Below are 7,291 nucleotides of genomic sequence, written 5' to 3'. Positions count from 1 at the left end.
AGAGTGGTTAAAAAGGTAGGCAATTTGATGGTGTCCCAATCAATAGGTTCCTCTTTTGGGATGATTAGTTCACCATGGATGTTTATAGTGGGATCAGCAACACAAGGTTCAGGTATGGAAGGTAGTGGTTTAGATATTGATTTAGTTTCTTCAGTGTTATCTTCACTCCTTCTATGTGCCTTGGCCTTTCTTCTGTTTCCCTTCTGCCATTCCTCTCTTTCCTCCATACTCTCACCAAATATACTCCCAAAAACCTCATCTAGGTTTGCAATCTTGTCTTCACCCCTGACTTTAATTCCTTTCTCTCCTTCAACTTGTCTTGACTTTAGCTGTTGTTCAAGCTTTGCTTGTGCTCTTTTGTCAGCCTTGAGTTTTTCAGCTTCTTTCTTCAACCTTTTGGTTTCTTCCCTCTTGGCCTTTGAAAATTTGGGATGTCCTTGCATCACACAGATACTCTTTCCCTCTCTAAAGATAATGGCCATTTTCATTCTTTCAGCTATGTCCTTGGTCTCCTTGTACTTTATGATGTTAGCACCCAAAACTTTGTCTTCATCAGGCTTTGGAAGAGGAAAGTCCACTTCTTTCATCTGAGCAAAGTCTAGGGGGTTCTTTGTGGAGTCCTTGCTGGATCTAGTGTTGGGTTTGAGAACTATAGGTTTTAGATTCTTGAAAGAAGTTTCTCCAACCTTATTCCTCCTTTCTGGCTTGTGCTCCATAATGATTGGTTCAACCTTTGTGCTATGTTTCACAGATATTGATTTATCTTGTGTTGAGCCAAACACTTGTTGCACCCTTTCATTAATTCTCCTCCTTTGCTCTTTCACTTGAATTTCAGCTGCTGCTAGCTGGATTAGGTCAATTCCATCAGGCTTTCCTTTGATTTGCATAATTGGAGAAGTAGTGATGGCAGGAACTAGCACTTTAGATATCTGGATTTTTATAGATGGCTCTCCTTCCCCTTCCCTTTTTCTCTCCCCCTTTTTGTTATCATCAAGGAGAGGGGTCAAGCCTTGTGCCTTTGCCAGCTGCATAAGTAGACTTGTTTGAGATTGTTGGTTGTGAAGAATGCTGGCCACAGAATTTTCAATAACTTGGACTCTGTCTTCTAACTTAGCCAACCTCTTTTCAGTATTTGAATCCTTTTTCAATCTCAACAATAAGTCCTTCATTGTACCATACGGCATGACTGAATCCAATTTTTCAGAATTGTAGGATTTCAAGTCAGTAATATCCTTCTTGAGTTCATCCACACTCAGATTCTGTCTTACTTGCTGCAACTTCATGAGATGCAGTGAGTCCAGGTGAGCTGTAAGGATTGCCTTGGTACCAGCATGTGAAGTTTTCTGAATGGCCTGTTGGATAGTACTGATTTGTTTGACTAAGGAGACATTGAATTGCCCTGATGTAGACTCCTTTGTCAAGGCCCATTCAGCTAAATTTGGAATAGAACTAGGGCTTTCATCTCCCCCTAAGTTCATGCTTCCATCAAAAGAAACTGAGTCATCATCATCAGAATTTACTCCAAATTCCTCAGATGGCTCACCAGCTGTAGAAGGCATCTTGTTAATAGCAGCTTTATCCCTTTGAAGAGATTCTGTTGTATGTACTAGATGTAGTGTCTTTTCTGCCTCCTCATTGCCCTGAGCAGCCAACAACTGATAGGCTAACACAGGATGAGTAAAAGTGTCAGCATCCAAGGAAATGTTATCAATTACAGCTTTGTAATGTTGCTGAAATTGTCTTTCCTTTTCAGCATCATCCACAATCATTGACTCACTAGCAATGGCTGGATCCACCCTTATATCTGCTGTACCTGCCTTTCTCTCTTTTTCTCTATATTCTTGCATCAGGGGCTCCCCCTGGCTCACACTCCTCACTTCCTCACCTTCACCTACTAAGGTGGTACTCCTCTCACTTACTTTTGCCATGCTGGAAGAAATAGCATGCGTATTTGAGCTCTCAATCTCTCCTTTTGCCTGGGTGCAACCCAGCCTCTCACTCAAATTGTCACTCCCTTCCCTCAGTCCTAAAAGTGATTGTACAGTAATCATGTCTTCTACACTTGGAATTATTTCAGTTGTGTATATAGAGACTATCAACGGATATGGAATAGCCGTTGAAGGTGACACTGATGGTATCAACGGATAACTGCTGTTAAGCTTATCCGTTGAAGAACAACCACTTGTCAACGGATGATTGATATCCGTTGAAGAAGGAAAAGAAGTAGAAATTGAAAGTGATATAACTGTTGAATCTGTGTGGATTGATTTGAGTTTTGGTGACACAGATCCTTCAATTACATCTGAAATAATTTGTGGGTGATCCAACAAATCATCTAAAAGATGATGATCACCTGTATTTGAGTGGGGCTCCTCCCTGAGTTGTAAAGAGGGAGAATCAGGAATTGATGGGAATAACATATCCACATCCAGAGATGGTGATGAAGTGTGTAGTGATTGATGTGTGTTAATTGTGAGAGAATGGGGCTGTGACTCCACATTTGTTGGAGCCACATCAAACTGAGTTTGAGAAGGCATAGATACAGATGGATGTATCTGTGCAGTGTGTGCACCCTGTGTAGAAGATTAGGTTCTAGCCCTCTTTCTTCTAATAAAAGCTTTTGTTGGTGAGTGTTTGGCTTCTGTGTCCCTCCCTCGTTTGTTCTGTGTTCCTGGTTGGGAACTATTTTCAATAGTTACATCCTTTTGGGAGAATGCAGCTAAGGATGTGCTAGTAACCTTTTCAACCACCACAGCTTTTTGAGAAACTGTGGCTTGGCTAGCTTGGGAAACACTTATCTCTCCTTCCTTATCCTGGGGGTTTCTTTGATGTTCACCCCTCCCCTCACCACTCACACCCTGTTCATTCCCCTCAGGGTTAAGGGTAGGTGTTACAACTATTGGTTTTTGAGAAACAACAGAGGTGGTTTTCTTTGTCTTTGATTTTGAAAGTTTAGTTTTGGTGACCATGGTAGGAATCTGTTGGGGCATTGTCACAGATTCCATGGGCACACTAGAAGATAAAGAAATAGAGGGGTTGGAAGAAGTAGGAGTTGTAGATACAATTACCTCACTTACCTGAGGTGCATCCATGATTGGTAAATATACCAATGGTACACTGCTGTTGAGATCCATTCTCAATAAATCTGCAAGAACTCTTTTCTCTTGTGCCCAGCACTTGAGTTTGTTATTCTCATTGGTTATGACCAAACCTTCAGCAACATGGTTAGCCAATAACATAAAGAATCTAGCATAATAGATGTTATTAGGTCTATTAGCTTTGTTACCTAATCTAGTACCCAATTCTAGCATAACATAATTGCTAAAGTTAAAATACCTATCAGAAACAAGCATATAGAGCATATTAACAAGAGATGAAGTTATGGCATCAAAATTACTAATTTTCCCAGAGAAAACCTTGATAAAGGCATCCCCAAGAAAACTCCATTCTTTCCTAAGGCCTTTTCTTTTAATACTCCCTAAACTAGCAGAGTTAAGAGAATAACCTATGGAATCTAACATGCTGGATACATCATTATCAGTGTGTGGTGTCATGGCATTATTCTCGAGCAATTTAAAACATGCTAGTAAATCATCACAGTTAACACAGTGATTTTTACCTTTGAGAGTGAAAGAGATGGTCATATCTATGGAGTTGAACTCAGCAGTTGTCCAAATCTCCTCAACTACTTCACAGTAAATCGTTGGGGCTTCCAGCATTGCATAGCTAAGTTTACAGTTTTTGATGAAGTACATCATTTTGTGATAATCTGAGTGGGCTTCATTCTTTGCTACCAAAGCTATGAAATTGTTCTTCTCATAGATGAACCCAGATTGAGACATAATTTTTACTACTGGTGCCATTGTTGTAAGTAGAAATTGCAGAGAATAACTTGAAGGTTTTGCAGAGAGTAAATGGTAAAAGCTTTGAAGTTTCAAGAAAGCGTAAAGTAAAAATGAAAAATCAGAAGGGCTTATATACTTTCTCAAATTAAAAAGCATAAATAAAAGATTAAACAATAAATATATGTAAGTGAGTTTCAGCCGTTTAAGAATAAACTGTAAGAATTCTAAAAACTACCTTTAAAACAAATACATACAGCTGTATGTATGAGTATCAACAGTTAAGAAAATAGAATCAACGGCTGTAAGACACCTGAATCGACTGATGTGACATTTCAACGGATAAAGTAAATTGTCATCCGTTGAAAAGTACTACAGTTTTATCCGTTGACGGATAAAAATTCCAGAAATGTATATGTCTTTCAACGGATAATGAACATCCGTTGATGGAACAATTTTGACTTTCAACGGATAGGAAATACCCGTTGATGGAATAATCTGTGTTAAGAAGTCAAATTTGTTCTAGCAACTAATACATTTCAGGCTTCAATTCAAATTGCAATTAGGATATTAATTTTATGAGTAATTAAGCATACCTAGCTCACTTACCAATCTTGTGAATGTTGATTCATCAAGTGGCTTGGTAAATATGTCTGCAATTTGTTGTTCACTTGGAACAAAATGTAGTTCCACTGTACCATTCATGACATGCTCTCTGATGAAGTGGTACTTTATATCAATGTGCTTGGTCCTTGAGTGCTGCACAGGATTCTCTGTTATGGCTATGGCACTTGTGTTGTCACAAAAGATAGGAATTCTATCAACATGAAGTCCATAATCAAGGAGTTGATTCCTCATCCATAACACTTGATAGCAGCAACTTCCAGCAGCAATGTATTCAGCCTCAGCTGTAGAAGTAGAGACTGAATTTTGCTTTTTGCTAAACCATGATACATGCTTGTTTCCCAGGAATTGGCAGGAGCCTGTTGTACTTTTCCTGTCTATTTTGCAACCTGCATAGTCTGCATCTGAATAACCAATTAGATCAAAGCCAGATTCTCTAGGGTACCAAATACCTAAATTTGGTGTACCCTTGAGATATCTGAAAATCCTCTTGATAGCAATTAAGTGAGACTCCCTAGGATCAGCTTGAAATCTAGCACACAGACATGTAGCAAACATTATATCTGGTCTACTGGCAGTTAAATATAAAAGTGAACCAACCATGCCTCTATAACTTGTAATGTCCACAGACCTTTCAGTCTTATTTAATTCAAGTTTGGTGGCAGTGGCCATGAGAGTTTTTGCAGATGAACATTCCATTAAGTCAAACCTTTTTAGAAGATCATGAATATATTTAGTTTGACTAATGAAAATTCCATCATTAACTTGTTTAACTTGTAAACCAAGAAAATAGGTTAGTTCTCCCATCAGGCTCATTTCATACTTACTTTGCATTAGCTTAGCAAACTTTTTGCAAAGTTTATTATCTTTAGAACCAAATATTATGTCATCTACATAAATTTAAACAAGTATACTAGAGCCATTAACATTCCTAAAGAAGAGAGTTTTATCAACAGTACCTCTAGTGAAGTGATTCTCCAAAAGGAATTTTGATAGGGTTTCATACCAGGCTCTAGGTGCTTGCTTCAGTCCATAGAGTGCTTTCAACAGATAATATACATAGTCTGGAAAATTTGGATCTTCAAACCCTGGAGGTTGACTTACATAGACTTCTTCCTCTAATTTCCCATTTAGAAATGCACTCTTGACATCCATTTGATAGACTTTGAAATTGGCATGGGCTGCATAGGCTAGAAAAATTCTGATGGCTTCAAGTCTTGCAACAGGAGCATATGTCTCATCAAAATCTATTCCCTCTTGCTGAGAATAGCCTTTAGCAACCAATCTGGCTTTATTCCTTATGACAATGCCATTTTCATCCATCTTGTTTCTGAATACCCATTTTGTGTCAATAGGACTCTTGTTCTTTGGTTTGGGTACCAGCTTCCAAACTTGGTTTCTCTCAAATTGGTTCAGCTCTTCCTGCATAGCTAATATCCAATCTGGATCCAATAAAGCTTCTTTTTGAATGATGCTTTCCTTTGTTTGACTTTCTGACAAGCATCACACAAACCATCTCTTGAGAATTCAACAAGAGGAATTCCTCTGACTAAGTCCTTTTTGACTAGATCATTCATTGTCTTGAAATTCAAATGGGATAGCTTCTTGTGCCATAGCCAACTTTCAACTGGACTTGCTTTGCTGAAGAGACAAGTAATAGATTCTGCATCTGTAGAGTTGAAGTCAGCTAAGTACACATTTCCTTTTCTAACTCCAGTTAGAATCACTTTGTTGTCTTTCTTACTGGTGACAACACAGACTTCTGAATTGAAGGAAATTGTATTCCCTCTATCACATAGTTGACTGATGCTCAGTAAGTTGTGCTTGAGACCATCAACTAATACAACTTCATCAATGATGACATTCCCTGTTGAAATCAAGCCATATGCCATAGTAAACCCTTTGCTGTCATCTCCAAAGGTTATGCTAGGGCTAGCTCTCTCCTTAAACTCAGTGAGCAGGGAGAAATCTCCTGTCATGTGTCTTGAACAGCCACTGTCCAAGTACCATAGATTTCTTCTTTTTCCCTGCACACCATAAAATCAATCAAGTTGATTTTGGTACCCAAGTTTCCTTGGGTCCATTCTTGTTAGCCTTTCTCCTAGACTTCATTCCTCCTGCATCTTTAGACTTAGGTGACTTTGAGTCAACCTTGATCTTAGATGTAGTTGGTTGAGGTGTAGGGTTAGTCACAGAATCATTTAGCACATTTGGAATTTGATAAGGCATGGATTGTGCAAGCATGTTATTCCATATTGGCATATTGTATGGCATTTGAGGCATACTAAATGCAGCAAGATAAGGATTGTTAAAATATGGCATGTTTGCAAAATGTGCATAAGGATTCTGTTGAGACATAACAGGCATAGCATGCAGAGGTGATGCAGACATATTAGGCATGGAAGAGGGTACAGGTATGGGAGTTTTCTTAATAGATTTGCAATTAGCAGATAGATGATTAACACTACTACAATGCACACAGCTTTTTCTAGGAGCATACTTATCAGGTGTGTAATTGTTATGTTTGTTAACCCCTACCTTCCCATTTCTATTAGATTTCCTTTTAGTTTCCTTTTTATCCTCAACCACTTTGAGCCTATTCTTTAACTGTTCTAAGGTCATGTGTCCTATATTCACCTTACTGAAATCTTTGGATGTGCTTGCTTCTCCTTTGACAAAGTTCTTGGAAGTTGAACCAAACTTTTTGTTAAGTTTATTTAGATTTTCACTTTTAAAAACATCTGCTTGTTTTAATTGAGGATCCTTCAACGGATGCTCCTTTTCTTCCTTCAACGGATAACTTTCATCATCCGTTGATTCCACAT

The sequence above is a fragment of the Apium graveolens genome, chromosome 5, assembly GCF_009905375.1.
Source record: "Apium graveolens cultivar Ventura chromosome 5, ASM990537v1, whole genome shotgun sequence".
Taxonomy (NCBI): Eukaryota; Viridiplantae; Streptophyta; class Magnoliopsida; order Apiales; family Apiaceae; genus Apium; species Apium graveolens.
The sequence above is the reverse complement of the archived record's forward strand: the minus strand, read 5'-3'. Positions refer to the sequence as shown.